The sequence below is a fragment of the Prionailurus bengalensis genome, chromosome A1 (assembly GCF_016509475.1).
Source record: "Prionailurus bengalensis isolate Pbe53 chromosome A1, Fcat_Pben_1.1_paternal_pri, whole genome shotgun sequence".
NCBI classification, from domain to species: domain Eukaryota; kingdom Metazoa; phylum Chordata; class Mammalia; order Carnivora; family Felidae; genus Prionailurus; species Prionailurus bengalensis.
Window position 1 is genome coordinate 21,064,050 of NC_057343.1, and position 18,299 is coordinate 21,082,348.

The following is an 18,299-nucleotide window of genomic DNA, read 5'->3' on the forward strand; positions in this document are numbered from 1 at the left end:
CTGAACTAGGTTGGGGTGCCTGGGTGGCTCAGTCGGTTAAGCATCTGACTTCAGCTCAGTTTGTGGGTTCTCTCAGTTTGTGATCTCTCAGTTTGTGGGTTCAAGCCCTCCACTGGGCTATGTGCAAACAGCTCAGATCCTGGAGCCTGCTTCGGATTCTGTGCCTCACTCCCTCTCTGCCCCTCCCCCATTCTCTCTCTCTCTCTCTCTCTCTCTCAAAAATAAATAAACATTAAAAAAATTTTAAATAAAAAATATTAAACTATGTTAAATCTAAATAATGACCATGTGAGTGTGTTATAATATTCTGTATGCTTTTTTTATTCTAAATATTCCCTTCACATATACAGTCATTCTTTAATCTGACAGATGCCACAGGGAAAACATTAATTATTTTAATCACACTAGAAACAATGATACAGAACTAATTCATAATTCATAAAAGTTTTACATTTCAATAAATAAAGGTTTCTTGGGGCGCCTGGGTGGCGCAGTCAGTTAAGTGTCCGACTTCAGCCAGGTCACGATCTCGCGGTCCGTGAGTTCGAGCCCCGCATCAGGCTCTGGGCTGATGGCTCGGAGCCCGGAGCCTGTTTCCAATTCTGTGTCTCCCTCTCTCTCTGCCCCTCCCCCATTCATGCTCTGTCTCTCTCTGTCCCAAAAATAAATAAAAAAAACGTTGAAAAAAAATTTTTTTAAATAAATAAATAAATAAAGGTTTCTTGAGGAGAAGGAGCACTTCTGCAAACTGGTGAGGTCATTCTGGATGCCACTGGAGTCAGGACTGATGGGCACTCACGCCCCTCCCCCTGCACTGGGTCTCCTTGCCATCCAGCTGATAAATGCCCAACAGGATTGACACCATCATTAGGTTTTTGTTCCATGCCTTGAATTTTAGGAGACCTGACAGTGCTGACCCAAAATACTGTCAATCGATCTCTTGACATGAGAGGAAGAAAGTCTAACCATGCTATTTTTCAAACAAGAAATAAAGTGGTGCCTTGCTGTGTCTTACCTATTTGTCCACCGTGCCAAATACAGTGACACTAAACGGACATCAGAGCATGTTAGCATGATGCCTTGCACCTCGTAAGCACTCAACACACATTTAATGAACCAGGAGTTTGTGTTTTTAATATTACCATTTGATTTCCGTTCAGCATTTACAGGCTGCTTAAAAGCATCTACACGAAACAGGACACCAACTAAACCAAGTATGTTTTGGATTGAAAATCATTGACACAGAATGGAGACATGCTCTGTTCCAGTGGTTCTCAAACTTCACAGTCCATCAGGAATACCAGGAAGACTCACTGAAATAGATTTGAGTCCCATTCCCAAAATTTCTGGGATGTAACTAAAAAAATCAAATTTCAAATTTCTTCAAATTTCCAATTTCTACCAAGTTCCCAGGTGATGTTGATGCCACTGGTCTGGAGACTACATTTGATTTTTAAAAATTTTTTTAAATGTTTATTTATTTTTGACAGGCAGTGGGAGAGGGGCAGAGAGAGAGGGAGACACAGAATCCAAAGCAGGCTCCAGGCTCTAAGCTGTCAGCACAGAGCCCGACGTGGGGCTCAAACCCACGAACCATGAGATCATGACCTGAGCTGAAGTCGGATGCTTAACCACTGAGCCACCCAGGCACCCCTGGAGACTGCATTTTAATAACTACTGGTCTAGGCCTTCAGAGGTGCCTGGAGAAAGTAAAGTACAGTTGACCCTTGGAAAATGTAGGAATTAGAGGTGCTGACCCCTGCCTCATGCAGTTGGAAATCTACATATAACTTGTGGCTTCCCAAAACTTAACTATTAATAGCCTATCATTAGCCAGAAGCCTCATCAATAACACAGTCAGTTAACACGTTTGGTATTTACATGTATTATACGCTGTATTCTTAACAAAGTAAGCTAAAGCAGCTAAAATAAGCTAAAGAAAATGTTAGTAAGAAAATCATAAGGAAGAGAAAATACATTTATAGTGCTGTACTATAGTTACCAAAAAAATCTGCATGTAAGTGAACCCATGCAGTTCAAACCCATATTGTTCAAGGGTCAATTGTACTATTTTTAAAATATAAATCTTACTTTATTCATATACATGCATACATACATATACATTCATTATGCACACATATATGTACATATAATATTTTATATAACATACAGTAAGATATAAAATAATATTAACTATAACAATCTTATTTTACTATACCCCTTAATTTCTTTTTTTTAAATTTATTTTTTAATATATGAAATTTATGGGCAAATTGGTTTCCATACAACACCCAGTGCTCATCCCAAAAGATGCCCTCTTCAACACCCGTCACCCACCCTCCTCTCCCTCCCACCCCCCACCAACCCTCAGTTTGTTCTCAGTTTTTAAGAGTCTCTTATGCTTTTTTACTATACCCTTTAAATTACAAATTAATAAATCAAAAAGTAATTGAGTTGTTTATTATATACAGGGCACTATGGTAATTGTATAAGATACATTACTTCCTTTAACCTTCACAGCAACTCTATAAGGTAAATGCTATTATCCCTATTTTTACATATGAGTAAGTTGAGCCGCCGAGAGGTTAAGTGACCTGGGCAGCTAGAGTGGTGACACTAGAATCCGTACCCGAGTGGAACTCCAGAGCCCAAGCTCTCAACATTGCTTTTACCCCTGAGATAACAGGTGGGTTTCTGGACCTGGCATGAATCCACAAACTGGACACCATGTGCACACTAAAGCACCAACAATGGGAGCCATCACATTCATGTTGAGAGCCTGAGTACGGGAAAAAGCACTCCAGCACTTGCCTCCTTCCACCTGAAATTAACCATTCGCCCGACCAAGAAGAAAGAAGACAAGAAGAAACCAAAGACATTAATAGAAGATCCAGGTGCCATATTCCTCTTGATCTCCCCAAACCACAAAACAAAGATTCCTACACAATACATCCATTTCCCGCCTCAGTCCCAGTGGCATCATTTGAAAACACAATATGACTAAATTGCATTTTGGGGGGAAATATGTTAGCATCCTTTTGTTCTATTTTTTCCGGTTAGTGAACTGCTTTGGGAACTTTTGAAGTCTTTCCACTTAAGGGGACAGAAGTGAACACAATTGTTCCTTAGTAGTCCATAAGTGTGCTGATGAAAAAGAAATGAAGTAGCCTGCAGGTATGAAATGAGACTGACCCGGTCAGAAAGCTAGTAAAATTTCAAGAACAGAAAGACGGCGAAAATTGAGACAGGCTGCTCTTTAAAAGGGAGGAGCGAAGTGTCATCTTTCTTTGTAAAGTTGATGGCGCATTCATTTTTCAGACTTTTATAGTTTTACTTAAGTTTTAAAGAAGGAAAAAGTGAAAACATTAAAATACTAAATGGACAGAGCAGAGCTTCCCATTAAAATAAACACACTCTGTTTTATTGTTTGGAAAACTCTAATGAGCTCCAGACTATTAACTGAATTCTGTCCTTTTTTCTTTTAAAAGAAGACATTGCTAGCACTTTTCTAGAAGTTAGGTTAAATTACTAGCTACTTAATTAATTTTGAAATTACAAAATTAAAAGAAAACTGCATCTTAGACTCCTGTGTGGTAATCTGCTTCCCTTTTTTCTGAAATATGAGGCTTTTAGCAATGTTAACCTACATGGGACTATTGCCTCCGTCTACAGGGAGATCATTTTGCCTTTTGGCTGAGGATGTCAGCATAGTTGGTGCTGATCTTGTATATGTATTGGAGGCTGAGAAACCTGATATGTAATTGGCACTAACATTCACGCACTGCTCAGGATTAAACTTTAACTTCATCCTTGACGCCTTTTTCACACACTTTACTTGTAATTGGTAAATCCTGTCAGCTATGCCTTCAAAATCCAACCCCTTCTCACCTCGTTGGCCACTTCCACCTTAGTTCAAGCCACTAGCATCTTTCACTTAAACTACTGAATGAGGCTTCTTGCTTCTGTGGAATATTCTGTACATGAATGGTTAAAGTGACATAGCATCACCACACGGTGTGAAGCCTCCCATGGCTGCCCATCTCACTTGGGAAAAAAATCCAAAGTCATTACCAGAGCCTGTAAGGCTCTCCTAGATCTGCCCCCACGTATCTCTCAGATGCTAATTCTTACATCTTTTTAAGTCCTTTGGGTCTGTTATACCAAAAGTTACCCAGCAATAACGGTACCATTCCTTGCTCCATTCATTCTCCTTCTCTCATAGACAATTACATCACACCTTGTCTCTCCTCAAAACTCCAACAGGCCTCCTCCTTCCCACTCCCAGCTGATGGCCTTGCCCCCTCTTCTACTGAGAAAAGAGTAGCAACTAGAAGAGAGTTCCAGATGCTCCCACCTCTACTTTCACCCACTTACCAGCACGGGTGCCCATTTATTCTGCCCTCCCCATGGATGCGCCGGCCAGGCTTCCATTTAAGAACGAGATTTCTACTCATGCACTAGGCACCCTCCCACTCACCTCCGTTAATTCTCTCCTCTCATTTTGGCATCTATTTCCCCTTCCCTAGATTATTCTCATCAGCATACAAGCATGCTGTAACTTCTACCTTCTTAAAAATTTTTTTAAAAATGCTCTTAACTCTTCTTCCCACATCTCCCACCCACCGCAGCAAAACTCCTCTAGAAAGATATCTGTACTTCCATTCCTCCCCTTCAGTACTGATCCCACTACAACCACTCAACACAAGTGTAACTCCAATGGTCATTTCTCACGCTGTTATCTTATATCACCTATTAGCATCTGTTGGCACAATGTATCCCTCCCTCCTTCACTTACTACACTTGACTGACTATACGCATTCTTCACTTGGCATCAAGGGTGCCACACAATCCAAGTTCTGCTCCTGGCTAGTGCCTCCTTTCCTCGGCTCCCTCGTGCCTAGCTCACCCCTGAGCTAGGATCCTCTGACCTCATCTCCTACCATGGCTCCCTCATTCACTTTCACCGGCCACACAAGTTGACTTCTTTGCTAACTGAAATATACCAGTTTAGAACCCTTCTCCTTGCTCTTCTCTCTGCCTGCAGGGCTCCTCCTTCAGTTCCTTCAAGTTTTTGTTCAAATATCCTGTAATTAATGTTACTGTCACTGGTCGCCCTATTTAAGTCTGTAATATCCACCATTCTGAAACTTCCCATTTCCTTTTCTTTTTCTCCAGGGCGCTTACCAAATTTAAACATACTACAAAATTTATTCAATTTATTTTAAGTCCTCCCTTTAGTCTGAATATGCTCACCTTGTCATTCACTTGATAGATACCTTTGATTCTAGATACCTGCCCACAGTAGGCATTCAGCAAATCATTGTCAAATTAATAAAGCTACAAGCCTTGGCTCCTAACATATAAGTTCAGACAGCTATCACTGCCAAAGACTGTATATTAAGCAACTGAGACCAACTTGGGACCCCAAATTCATGAACAAAATATCCAATACCAAAACAAGCGTGATATTAAGGTCCCAACAGGTTGCTGAGAGCTGATTTGGCCAACAGACAGAACCATTTCCATGGTCATGTTGGGAAAGACTTAGCATTTTTGGAAAGGGATGCCACTCAAATCATTAAATGGGTTAGTACCTAAGATAACTAAATGGGTAGAGACAGTTGCCCCTTGAAATAGAGGATCATATAGTAACTGGCCCTCGAAGGCTGTCGTCCCCACAAGTAGTTTGTCTTAAATTCTTCAGGTCTTAAAATAGACACGGTCATTTTACAGAAGCCCAACTCAGAAATAATTTTAACATAACACAAGCAGCAGGACCATTTCATGCCAAACTAATGACTCGAGGACATGCGAGGCATGACTCCTCTGTACAAATCCACTTCAGAGCAGGGGTCAGAATCATTAAACTAATGTTAGACTGGAGTCCCTGGGCCCAGAGTACCCCATGACTCCAGAGGATTGGGATTTGTAAGAAAAATACTAAACACAGAGACATGTATAAACACTTTAAAAGATTCTTTATACAAATGCCTTTTTGTCTGAAATCAAAACTCCAGAAAACAGAACTTTGGGTTCCTACTTTTAAAAGAAAACTAACCTTAGAAAGACATTTAAGAGTTAATTTTAAAAGAGAAAGAAAAAAAAAAAAAACCAACGTTTCAAGATGAAGTTTAAAGACACCACTGCTTGACTTTAACGAATGTTAATATTTAAATGTTCATTGTTAAGGTTTGGTCCCATTAAGACATTTTCTTAAAAATTCAAGTTTAGCAACTTCTGAGAGCTTTGATATTTGTGTGATGAATAATCTACCCCCCCCCAACCCAGCCCAAAAAATGTCCCTTATTGAGGGCTGAGTTAGAGGTGAATGACTATATCACCTGGTCATATGATGTCAAGATACAGCCACAGAAAAGGGGATGACAGCCATATTCACTGAGGTTTAGTTTCTAATTTAAATACATGGCATGCTTGCAATAAGGAAGCTTATCCTGCACAGAAATTAGCCAGCTCTTTACCAAATTGTTTCTGTCCTCCTTTGGCACACAACTATACTATATGTCTAGTGACCTTTGCAGGTAAGTATAACTGAGCTCTAGCCCCTGAAATGTGGGCAGGAGTGACGTATGTCACCTCTAGGCTGTAGCCTATAAAAGTATCTCCCCAAGAAATTCCAGCTTGATGTAGATGACTGTGGCAACCTTAAAGGCTATATGTCAAAGGTCGCAGAGCCGCAGACGGAAGGAGCCCAGGAAGGAGTCCTTAATCACTACTTAGAAGAGAGCTGTCTTTTGAAAGGGAACCAATTTTAGATACTACATGGGTGACATAATAACACTTTAAAAATTTTTTTTAAATATAGTAGCTCACATTACCTCAACAAATATCCTATCTTAGTTCACAATAAGACTTGATGAATTAATTATTCATTAACTTAATAAGTTACTAATGACCAGTCGATTTTAAGTAAACAACTGCATGTCAATTTTTAACATCCATTGCCTCTAGCATTCAAATCCAACAGGCTTGTAAAAGTTGTAAATAGCCTGATACCGGGATCTGCTTTTCAATATTAAAGGCCTTCAATGAGCTAAAATACATGAGACTTCCACAAATAAACTAAAACAAAGATTTCTGCTTGCTGTTGCTGCTGTTGAATGAAAAAATGCATAGTCTTTTTTTACTCTAATCTAGCTTCCCCTTACCTTGATGCTGGAGACGCCAAAAGCAACAAAAAACAATTGAGAAAGAGAAGTAAACGAGTTTTCAGGAAGAGGAAGGGGTCCTTGAGCAATGGGTCAGAACTGGGCAGGGTGAGGGAAGAAGTTTTAAATTCAAAATAAAATTGAAGTTCTAATTTTGCCAGGACAGGACTTTTGACGCCTGAAATTTTCTTAATGATCAAAATGAGGGAAAAGGGAACAAAAAAAGATGGGACGAGCAGAAAACAAATAGCAATGGGACAGATCCAAATCCAACCATATCCATAATCACATTACGAGCAATGTGATACTTTATGACACAGCATAAGGAATAAAGTCAGTAATATCATAACAGCATCGTATGGTGCAAATGGTAGCCACACTTGTGGTGAACATAGCATAATGTATAAGCTTATTGAATCACTATGTTGTGCACCTGAAACTAATGTAATATTGTGTATCAACTATACTCAAATAAAAAAGAAACAAGAAAACAAAATAAGAAAAAATATAAATGGACAAAGAAAGAAATCAAAGAAGACACAAATAAATGGAAAGGTATCCCATATTCATGTATTAGAAGAATTAATATTGTTAAAATGTCAATACTCTCAAAAGCCATCTACAGATGCAATAGAATCTCTATTAAGATTTCAATGGCATTTTTTACAGAAGTAGAAAAAAAAAACCAAACACTGCTAAAATTTAAATGAACCATAAAAGACCCCAAATAGCCAAAGGATTGCTAAGAAAGTAGAACAAAGCAAGAAGTATCACAATGCCTGATTTCGAGCTATACTATAAAGCTATAGTCATCAAAACAGTATGGCACGGGCATAAAAATAGACACATAAACAAATGGAACACAAGAATCAAGAGGCCAGAAATAAACCCAAGCATATAAGGTCAACTAATATTTGACAAGAGAGCCAAAATATTCCACGGAGAAAAAACAGTCTCTTCAATAAAGGGTACTGAAATAATTGGATATTCACATGTAAAGAATAAAAATGGACCCATGTCCTACACTACTTATAGAAATTAAATTGAAATGGAGTAAAGACTTAAATATAAGACCTGAAACCATGAAATACCTAGAAAAAACATAGGAACAAAGTTTCTTCACATGGGTCTTAATAATGATTTTTTTAATATGACACATAAAGCATAAGCAATAAAATAGAAAATGAACAAGTAGGACTACATCAAGCTAAAATGCTTCTGCACAGCAAAATAAACAATCAATAAAATGAAAATACAACTATGGAATGTGAAAAACTATTTGTAAACCATATATAAGATGGAGTTAAAATCCAAAATATAGAAAGAACTCATAGAACTCAATAGCACAACAACAAAATAAAATAAATAAACAAAACACCCAACTAAAAGATGGGCAAAGGACCTGGATAAACATTGCTATAAAGAATATATACAAAAGGTCAACAGGTACATGAAAAGGTGCTCAATATCACTAGTCATTATGGAAATGCAAATTAAAACCACAATGAGATATCAACTCATACCTGTTCATATGGCCACCCTCAGAAAGACAAGAGAGAACAAATGCTGGTGTGGATATGGAGAAAGGGGAACCTTTGTTCACTGTTGATGGGATTATAAATTGGTTCAAGTGCTATGGAAAATCATTTTAAAATGTAAAGTTAAGGGGCGCCTGGGTGGCAGTCGGTTAAGCGTCCGACTTCAGCCAGGTCACGATCTCGCAGTCCGTGAGTTCGAGCCCCGCGTCGGGCTCTGGGCTGATGGCTCAGAGCCTGGAGCCTGTTTCCGATTCTGTGTCTCCCTCTCTCTCTGCCCCTCCCCCGTTCATGCTCTGTCTCTCTCTGTTCCAAAAATAAATAAACGTTTAAAAAAATAAATAAATAAATAAATAATAAATAAATAAAATGTAAAGTTAAAAAAATGTAAATTGGTACAACCACTATGGAAAACCATTAAAATTACCATATTACCCAGCAATTCCACTTCTGGATATATATCTAAAGGAAGCAAAAACACTAGTACAAAAAGATTTGTACCCCCTTGTTCACAGCAGCATTATTTATAATAGCCAAGACTAGAAAATAAGAAAAGTGTCTATCCGTGGATGAATGGATATAGAAGATGTAGCATACATATATGCAATGTTATTCAGCCATAACAATAATGAAAAGTTGCCATTCATAACAACATGGATGAACCTTGAGGGCATTATGATAAGTGAAATAAGTCAGAGAGAGCAAAACAAATACTGTCTGGTCTCACTTATATGTGGAATCTGAAAACAAAAACAAAAACAAACAAACTAATAAAAAAAAAAGCTCAGATATATAGAGAACAGATTGGTGGTTGCCAAAGGCCAGGGGTGAGCAAAATAGGTGAAGGGAATCAAAAGTTACAAACTTCCATTTATAGAATACATTAGGGGTATTTAATGTAAAGCATGGTGATTATAGTTAATAATACTGTATCCCACTTTTGAAAATTGCTAAGACTGTATATCTTAACAGTTTTCATCACAAGAAACAAAAATGTGTAACTATGTATGGTGATGGATGTTAAATAGACCTATTGTAGTGATCATTTTATAATATACATAAATACTGAATCATTATGCTATACATATGAAACTATTATAATGTATGTCAACTGTACCTCAATTTTACAAAATTAAAACAAAGAAGTAAAATAAAAAATATAAAGAATAAATAATTGACAGGTAATCAAAAATATTTACTAAGAAATGAAGAAATACATACCAATAGAAAATCATTGGAGGCAATAAAAAAGAGAACATTTTATAACAAAACCAATAGGACACAAATAAAAGGTATCGTCAACACAAAATACATAGCTTTAAATGCCTTAATCTGTTTTAAAAGGCAGTAAACAAAGAAAATTTGTGTTAACAAACAAGAAAAAAATGATAAAATTAACTAAAATAAGCTGGGAAATAGCATTTATAAAGAGAAAAGATAAAATTCACAAAATGAGAAATAACAGCAAAAATAATAGAAAAGATAATTGAATCCAAAAGCTGATATACCTTAAAAAAAAAAACCAGTAAAATGTAAAAGACCTTGAAAACTTGATAAAATAAATAATAAAAAGTACAAAGTAAGCACAATTTAGGAACGAGAAAGGAAACGTAACCATTGATTCACAAGACATGAAAGAAGAACATAAGAATATTAAAAGCAATTCTCTGATAAAAGATTTGAAAACCCAGAGGAATAAACTATTTCTTAGCAAAATATCAATTATAAAACCAGCCCAGTAATAACTGTACAATTTTAATAAATCAATTACCAAATAATCCACAATATGATCAATATCTACCATTTAAAAAGATGATGTCAACATAACTTTCCTGATCAATTTGATAAAAACAGAAGCAAAATAGAAAACTGTAAACCAATTTGACTTATTACTATCAAAGCAAAAACTCTAAAGAAGATATTAGCAAAAAGAATCTATAATATATCAAAAGACTAAGTGGAACATATTTCAGGAACACTAGAGAGCTTTCATATCAGGAAATGAACGTATCCACTTAATTCAGTCCAGCAAAAAACTAGAAGATAAAAGCACATGTCTTATCAGTAGATACTTAATAGGCATTTGGCAAAAGCCAACAGCCAAACCTAATTAAAAATAGCACCAGAAAAAAAGTATTCAAATTCAATAAAGATAATTTTCTAAAAACTAGTACCAAATTCTAAAATCAGAAGCAAAGATGACCTATTATGTTGAACATTGTTATAGGCAGTGTAGTAAACACTAAAAGACAACGAGATAATTAGCAAAGAGCATTGAAAAAAGAAAAAACCTATCTTTTGCTGATTACATGACAGTATACTTGTATAGACAGAAAACTCAAGGGGTGCCTGGGTGGCTCAGTCAGTTAAGCATCTGGCTTTGGCTTAGGTCATGATCTCCTGGTTCTGAGTTTGAGCCCCGCATCGGGTTCTCTGCTGTCAGCACACAGACTGCTTTGGATCCTCTATCTCCTTCTCTCTCTGCTCCTCCCCTAATCATGTTCTCTCGCTCTCGCTCTCTCTTTCAAAAACAAATAAATAAAAATTAAAAAAAAAAAGAAAACTCAAGGAATTCTAGTACAAAAAAAAAATTCTAAAATTCATAAAATGATTTATTCTAATTTCTGGATTAAAAAAAAACTTTTTAAAATTGAAAGCTTTTCTCTGGCAATTAGGATCAAAAAATGAAAATTCAAATCTTTTTACAATAGTGACAGAAACCATAAAATACTTTATAAGTAATTTAATAAAAAGACATAGGATGTCAGAATCTTATAAAAATATATAATGTATGGGGGCGCTTGGGTGGCTCAGTCAGTTAAGCATCTGACTGTTGATTTTGGCTCAGGTCACCATCTCACAGTTCAGGGGATCAAACCCCGTGTCAGGATCATGCTGTCAGCGTGTGCAAATACTATCTCTTCTCTCTCTGCCCCTCCCCCTGCTCTTTCCCTCTTTCAAAATGAATAAATCCAAATTTAAATAAATAAAATACATATGTATAATGTATGATCTAAAAAATATAAAAATGTATTCCATATTCTTAGAAGGAAAGAATACATAGAAAAAAATGTCAATTCTCTAAAACTTAATGTATAGTTGCTACATTTCAGTTGGTATTCCAATATGTTTTAATTGGGTACATTATTTTAAATTGTTAGGAAAAAAACATACATCCAAAAAATTAACATAGGAAGATTTGCCTTACCAAATATCAGAATATATCATAAAGCCACTGTAATCAAATAGGAACAAGTAAATGGAGCCTTGAAATAAGATAAATACTCCAGAGTTTAGAATTTATTTGGATTATAAAATGGCATAATTTCAATAGGAAATAGGAAATAGGAAATTTCAATAGGAAAAAAAACATACATCCAAAAATTAACATAGGAAGATTTGCCTTACCAAATATCAGAATATATCATAAAGCCACTGTAATCAAATAGGAACAAGTAAATGGAGCCTTGAAATAAGATAAATACTCCAGAGTTTAGAATTTATTTGGATTATAAAATGGCATAATTTCAATAGGAAAAAGTTGTGGCATACTTAATAATTGATACTAATACCCTAGATACATATCTGGAAGATAAATATGGACTGTTTCTTATAACAAATACAGAAATAAAGTCCAGATAGATTAAAATTCTATGTAACAAAATTAAGCAACTGTAAGAAAATCTGTGACCTCACAGTCTATGAGTGTCTACAATTCATGACTTCTTACCTATGACTAGAGACCCAGGAGTTAAGTCTAAATGCATTTGGCTAAATAAGAACTAAAAGCATTTCAGGGCACCTGGGTGGCTCAGTCAGTTAAGCATCGGACTCTTGATTTCAGCTCAGGTCATGAAACTCCGTTGCAGGCTATGTACTTACAGGGCTGTCTGCTTGGGATTCTTTCTTTCCCTCTCTCTCTCTCTGCCCCTCCCTTGCTTGCATTCTCTCTCTCTCTCTCTCTCTCTCTCTCTCTCTCTGTCTCTCTCTCAAAATAAATAAATAAATATTAAAAGAAAAAAATAACCTGAAAGCTTTTTAATCCAGAAAAAGAAAAGCAAAGCTGAAGGCATCACGATTCTGGACTTCAAGCTGTACTGCAAAGCTATAGTCATCAAGACAGTATGGTACTAGCACAAAAACAGACAGAGATCATTGGAACAGAATGGAAAACCCAGAAATAGACCCAGAACTACATAGTCAACTCATGTTTGACAAAGCAGGAAAGAAAAATCAATGGAAACAAAGACAGTCTCTTGAACAAATGGTGTTGGGAAAACTGGACAGCTATATGCAGAAGAATGAAACTGGACCATTTCCTTACACCATACACAAAAATAAATTCAAAATAGATGAAAGACCTAAACATGAGACATGAAACCATCAAAATTCTCCAAGAGAAACAGACAGCAACCTCTTTAACCTTGGCCAGAGCAACTTCTTACTAGACATGTTGCTGGAGGCAAGGGAAACAAAAGCAAAAATGAACTATTGAGACCTCATCAAGATAAAAACCTTCCTGCACGGTGAAGGAAACAATCAACAAACTAAAAGGCAGCCTATGGAACAGAAGAAGATATTTGCAAATGACATATCTGATAAAGGGTTAGTATCCAAAATCTATAAAGAATTTATCAAACTCAATACCCAAAAATCAAATAATCCAGTTAAGAAATGGACAGATTCAACCAAAGATGTAAAATATCTGTATGCCGAAAACTATAGAAAGCTTATGAAGGAAATTGAAGAAGATTTAAAGAAATGGAAAAGCATTCTGTGCTCATGGGTTGGAAGAATAAATATTGTCAAAATGTCAATACTACCCAAAGCTATCTACACATTCAATGCAATCCCAATCAAAATTGCACCAGCATTCTTCTCAAAGCTAGAACAAGCAATCCTAAAATTCATATGGAACCTCAAAAGGCCCCGAATAGCCAAAGTAATTTTGAAGAAGAAGACCAAAGCAGGAGGCATCACAATCCCAGACTTTAGCCTCTACTACAAAGCTGTAATCATCAAGACAGCATGGTACTGGCACAAAAACAGACACATAGACCAATGGAATAGAATAGAAAGCCCAGAACTAGACCCACAAAAGTACGGCCAACTAATATTTGACAAAGCAGGAAAGAATATCCAATGGAAAAAAGACAGTCTCTTCAACAAATGGTGCTGGGAGAACTGGACAGCAACACGCAGAAGGTTGAAACTAGACCACTTTCTCACACCATTCACAAAAATAAACTCAAAATGGATAAAGGACCTGAACGTGAGACAGGAAACCATCAAAACCCTAGAAGAAAAAGCAGGAAAAGACCTCTCTGACCTCAGCCGTAGCAATTTCTTGACACATCCCAAAAGACAAGGGAATTAAAAGCAAAAATGAACTATTGGGACCTCATGAAGATAAAAAGCTTCTGCACAGCAAAGGAAACAACCAACAAAACTAAAAGGCAACCAATGGAATGGGAAAAGATATTTGCAAATGACATATCGGACAAAGGGCTAGTATCCAAAATCTATAAAGAGCTCACCAAACTCCACACCTGAAAAACAAATAACCCAGTGAAGAAATGGGCAGAAAACATGAATAGACACTTCTCTAAAGAAGACATCCAGATGGCCAACAGGCACATGAAAAGATGCTCAACGTCGCTCCTCATCAGGGAAATACAAATCAAAACCACACTCAGATATCACCTCACGCCAGTCAGAGTGGCCAAAATGAACATATCAGGAGACTATAGATGCTGGCGAGGATGTGGAGAAATGGGAACCCTCTTGCACTGTTGGTGGGAATGCAAATTGGTGCAGCCACTCTGGAAAACAGTGTGGAGGTTCCTCAAAAAGTTAAAAATAGACCTACCCTATTACCCAGCAGTAACACTGCTAGGGATTTACCCAAGGGATACAGGAGTGCTGATGCATAGGGGCACTTGTACCCCAATGTTTATAGCAGCACTCTCAACAATAGCCAAATTATGGGAAGAGCCTAAATGTCCATCAACTGATGAATGGATAAAGAAATTGTGGTTTATATACACAATGGAGTACTATGTGGCAATGAGAAAGAATGAAATATGGCCCTTTGTAGCAACATGGATGGAAGTGGAGAGTGTGATGCTAAGTGAAATAAGCCATACAGAGAAAGACAGATACCATATGTGTTCACTCTTATGTGGATCCTGAGAAACTTAACAGAAACCCATGGGGGAGGGGAAGGGAAAAAAAAAAGAGGTTAGAGTGGGAGAGAGCCAAAGCATAAGAGACTCTTAAAAACTGAGAACAAACTGAGGGTTGATGGGGGGTGGGAGGGAGTGGAGGGTGGGTGATGGGTATTGAAGAGGGCATCTTTTGGGACGAGCACTGGGTGTTGTATGGAAACCAATTTGACAATAAATTTCATATATTGAAAAAAAATTTAAAAAAAGAAATGGGCAGACTCAGAAATAGACATCTTTCCAATGAAGACATCCAGATAGATAACAGACACAAGAAAAGATGCTCAATATCACTCATCATTAGGGAAATACAAATCAAAGTCACGATGAGATGCTACCTCACACCTGCCAGAATGTCTAAAATTAACAACACAAGAAACAACAGGTGTTGGCGAGGAACACTCTTGCACTGTTGTGGGAATGCAAACTGGTGCAGCCACTCTGGAAGACAGTATGGAGGTTCCTCAAAAAGTTAAAAATAGAACTATCCTATGACCCACCAATTGCACTACTAGGTATTTACCCAAAGGATACAAAAATACTAATTTGAAGGGATACATACACCCCAATGTTTATAGCAGCATTTTTAAAATAGGGAAATTATGGAAGCCACCCAAGTGTCTATTGGTAGATGAATGGATAAAGAAGTTGGGTATATATGTATATATATATGGATATATAATGGAATATTATTCTACCATTAAAAAGAATAAAATCTTGCTATTTGCAAAAACATAGGTGGATCTAGGAAGTACAATGCTAAGTAAAATAGGCCAGTCAGAGAAAGACAAATACCATATGATTTCATTCATATCTGTAATTTAAGAAACAAAACAAAGGGGAAAAAGAGAAACCAAGAAACAGACTCTTAACTATAGAGAACAAACAGATGGTTTAGCAGAGGGGAGGTGTTTGGGGGAATGGGTGAAATAGGTGAAGGGGATTAAGGCTACAATCGTCTTGATCAGCACTGAGGAATATATGGAATTGTTGAATCGCTATATTGTACACCTGAGACTAAAACAACAGTGTATATTAAATACAATGGAATAAATAAAATAACATAAAATAAAATAAAACAAAAACTAAAAGCTTTTGTATGGCAATAGATCTCATAAATAAAGATAATAGACAAAAAAATAGATGTGGGGAAAAAAGTATTTGTAACAAATACAAAAGTTTAAATTAATACGCAAAAATCACTTACAAACACACAAGAAAGGGGGCACCTGGGTGGCTCAGTCGGTTGAGTGTCCGACTTTGGCTCAGGTCACGATCTCGCGGTCTGTGAGTTCGAGCCCCGTGTCAGGCTCTGTGCTGACAGCTCAGAGCCTGGAGCCTGCTTCAGATTCTGTGTCTTCCTCTCTCTCTGCCCCTCCCCCATTCATGCTCTGTCTTTCTCTGTCTCAAAAATAAATGAAACATTAACAAAAAATTTTTAAAAAAAGCAGTAAAGGTCATGGTCTATATTCATGACATAGAAAGACATTAACAAAACACAAGATATCATTAAAGGTGAAATGAAGTTGAAAGTAGTATCCACTTTTGAAAAAGCATTTGTATTTATATTTGTACAAAAAAATATCTGGAGGGGCGCCTGGGTGGCTCAGTCGGTTAAGTGTCCAACTTCGGCTCGGGTCATGATCTCACGGTTCGTGAGTTCAAGCCCCGCATCAGGCTCTGTGCTGATGGCTCAGAGCCTGGAGCCTGTTTCAGATTCTGTGTCTCCCTCTCTCTCTGACCCTTCCCCGTTCATGCTCTGTCTCTCTCTGTCTCAAAAATAAATAAATGCTAAAAAAAAATTTTTTTAAAGTATCTGGAAAGAAGTGAACCAAAACATTAACCGTGGTTATCTCTGAATGGTGAACTTTTTGTTTTTTTGAGGTTCATTTTTTTATCCACCTGTGTTTTCTAATTTTTCCACAATAAGAATGCATTTTTGCATAATTTTTAAACTTAGCAAGGTAAATGAGTATTTAGAATGTAGAATCTGAATCCCGGCTCCTAAACTTAATAGCAATGTGACATTAGAGATTTTCTTGCAAAAAATGTGTTTTTTAATCTGCTGGTTAATTACATGGAGCCAAAATAACCAATCCCCCGGTCATTCCAAATCAATAGACATTTACTGTACTTGAATCCATGGGAGGGATAGAAAAGGGGGGCGTGTTGACATTTGCTCACACTAGCAAAATTTTTATGTTGCCCTAGTAGGTATTCAAAAGGCTGGATCAGACACAGGAACTTATGTGGTTATTTTCAAACATCTCATGACTTGAAAGAACAGGTGTTGGAGGAAACTGTGTCTACATACTTGCTAGGAAAGCATTCTCAGGTTTCTTTTCTAATCATGGAAAAGATGATACATTAATGTGACTATTACCCCTACTTTCTGAAAACAGCCAAGTAACCAGATGCATGAAACCCACATTCAGGAGAAATGAAGTCATGAGTAAGAGTCCCAAGCATTCTAGCAATGAAGCTATTAGAGTTACATAACCTACAAGTTCCAAGACATTTTTCCAGTTCCACCATGTACCTAATAAAACTTTTCCAAGGACTACTGAAAGACAATTCCAAATTCATATATCATGACCTTTGGGCTGACTCCAATGAAATACAGAATGTCCCTGATGGGACTATTTATGAATGCAATTGATGCATGCTCCAAATTACTTTGGAAGACTAATGGAAATTTTTGGTTCACAATGGAAAGTGAGAAAGAGGAGAGGACATTGAGTTCTGAAACCAAAAGACTATCAGAAATAAAGAGCAAGTAGAGAGATTGATACCTCCTTGGGAAGAAGGGAGGAGAGAAGACCTGAAACATTGCAGGAGGCATCTTCCTTCATCCACAAGCCCGGTGCCATCCTTGGAAGAGAGACGATGAGAATCACTGATCTTTCTGATTTTCTTTAATATTGAGAGCAAATAATTCTGCCTCATGAATGAAAAAGAGGGCTAAATACTCAGGATGAGTTCAGTGTGGAGTCAAATTAGAATGATGGAAGTCAACCCTACTTAAAGATAAGCTGTCATCTCCCATCTGGGCTTTTGCAGTGGCCTCCTAACTGGTCTCTCTGTTTCCAGTCTTACCTTCCTATGGCCTACCTTCCATACGGCAGCCAGTATGATCTTTTTAAAACAAAAATCAGATCCTATCTCTCCCTGATGGCTTCCCTTCATACCTAGAATAAAATCTTAAGTCCTCTCACCAGGTCCTACAGGGTAACTATAGGTTTTAGTTTTCCTGGACAATCCTGGTTTGTGGCTAAAGAGGTCCTTCCACTGATACCCTTTTGGCTCTTTTCCTCACTTGATCCCAGTGTCTGATCAAACATTATCTACTCACAGAGGTCTTCCTTGATCTCCCT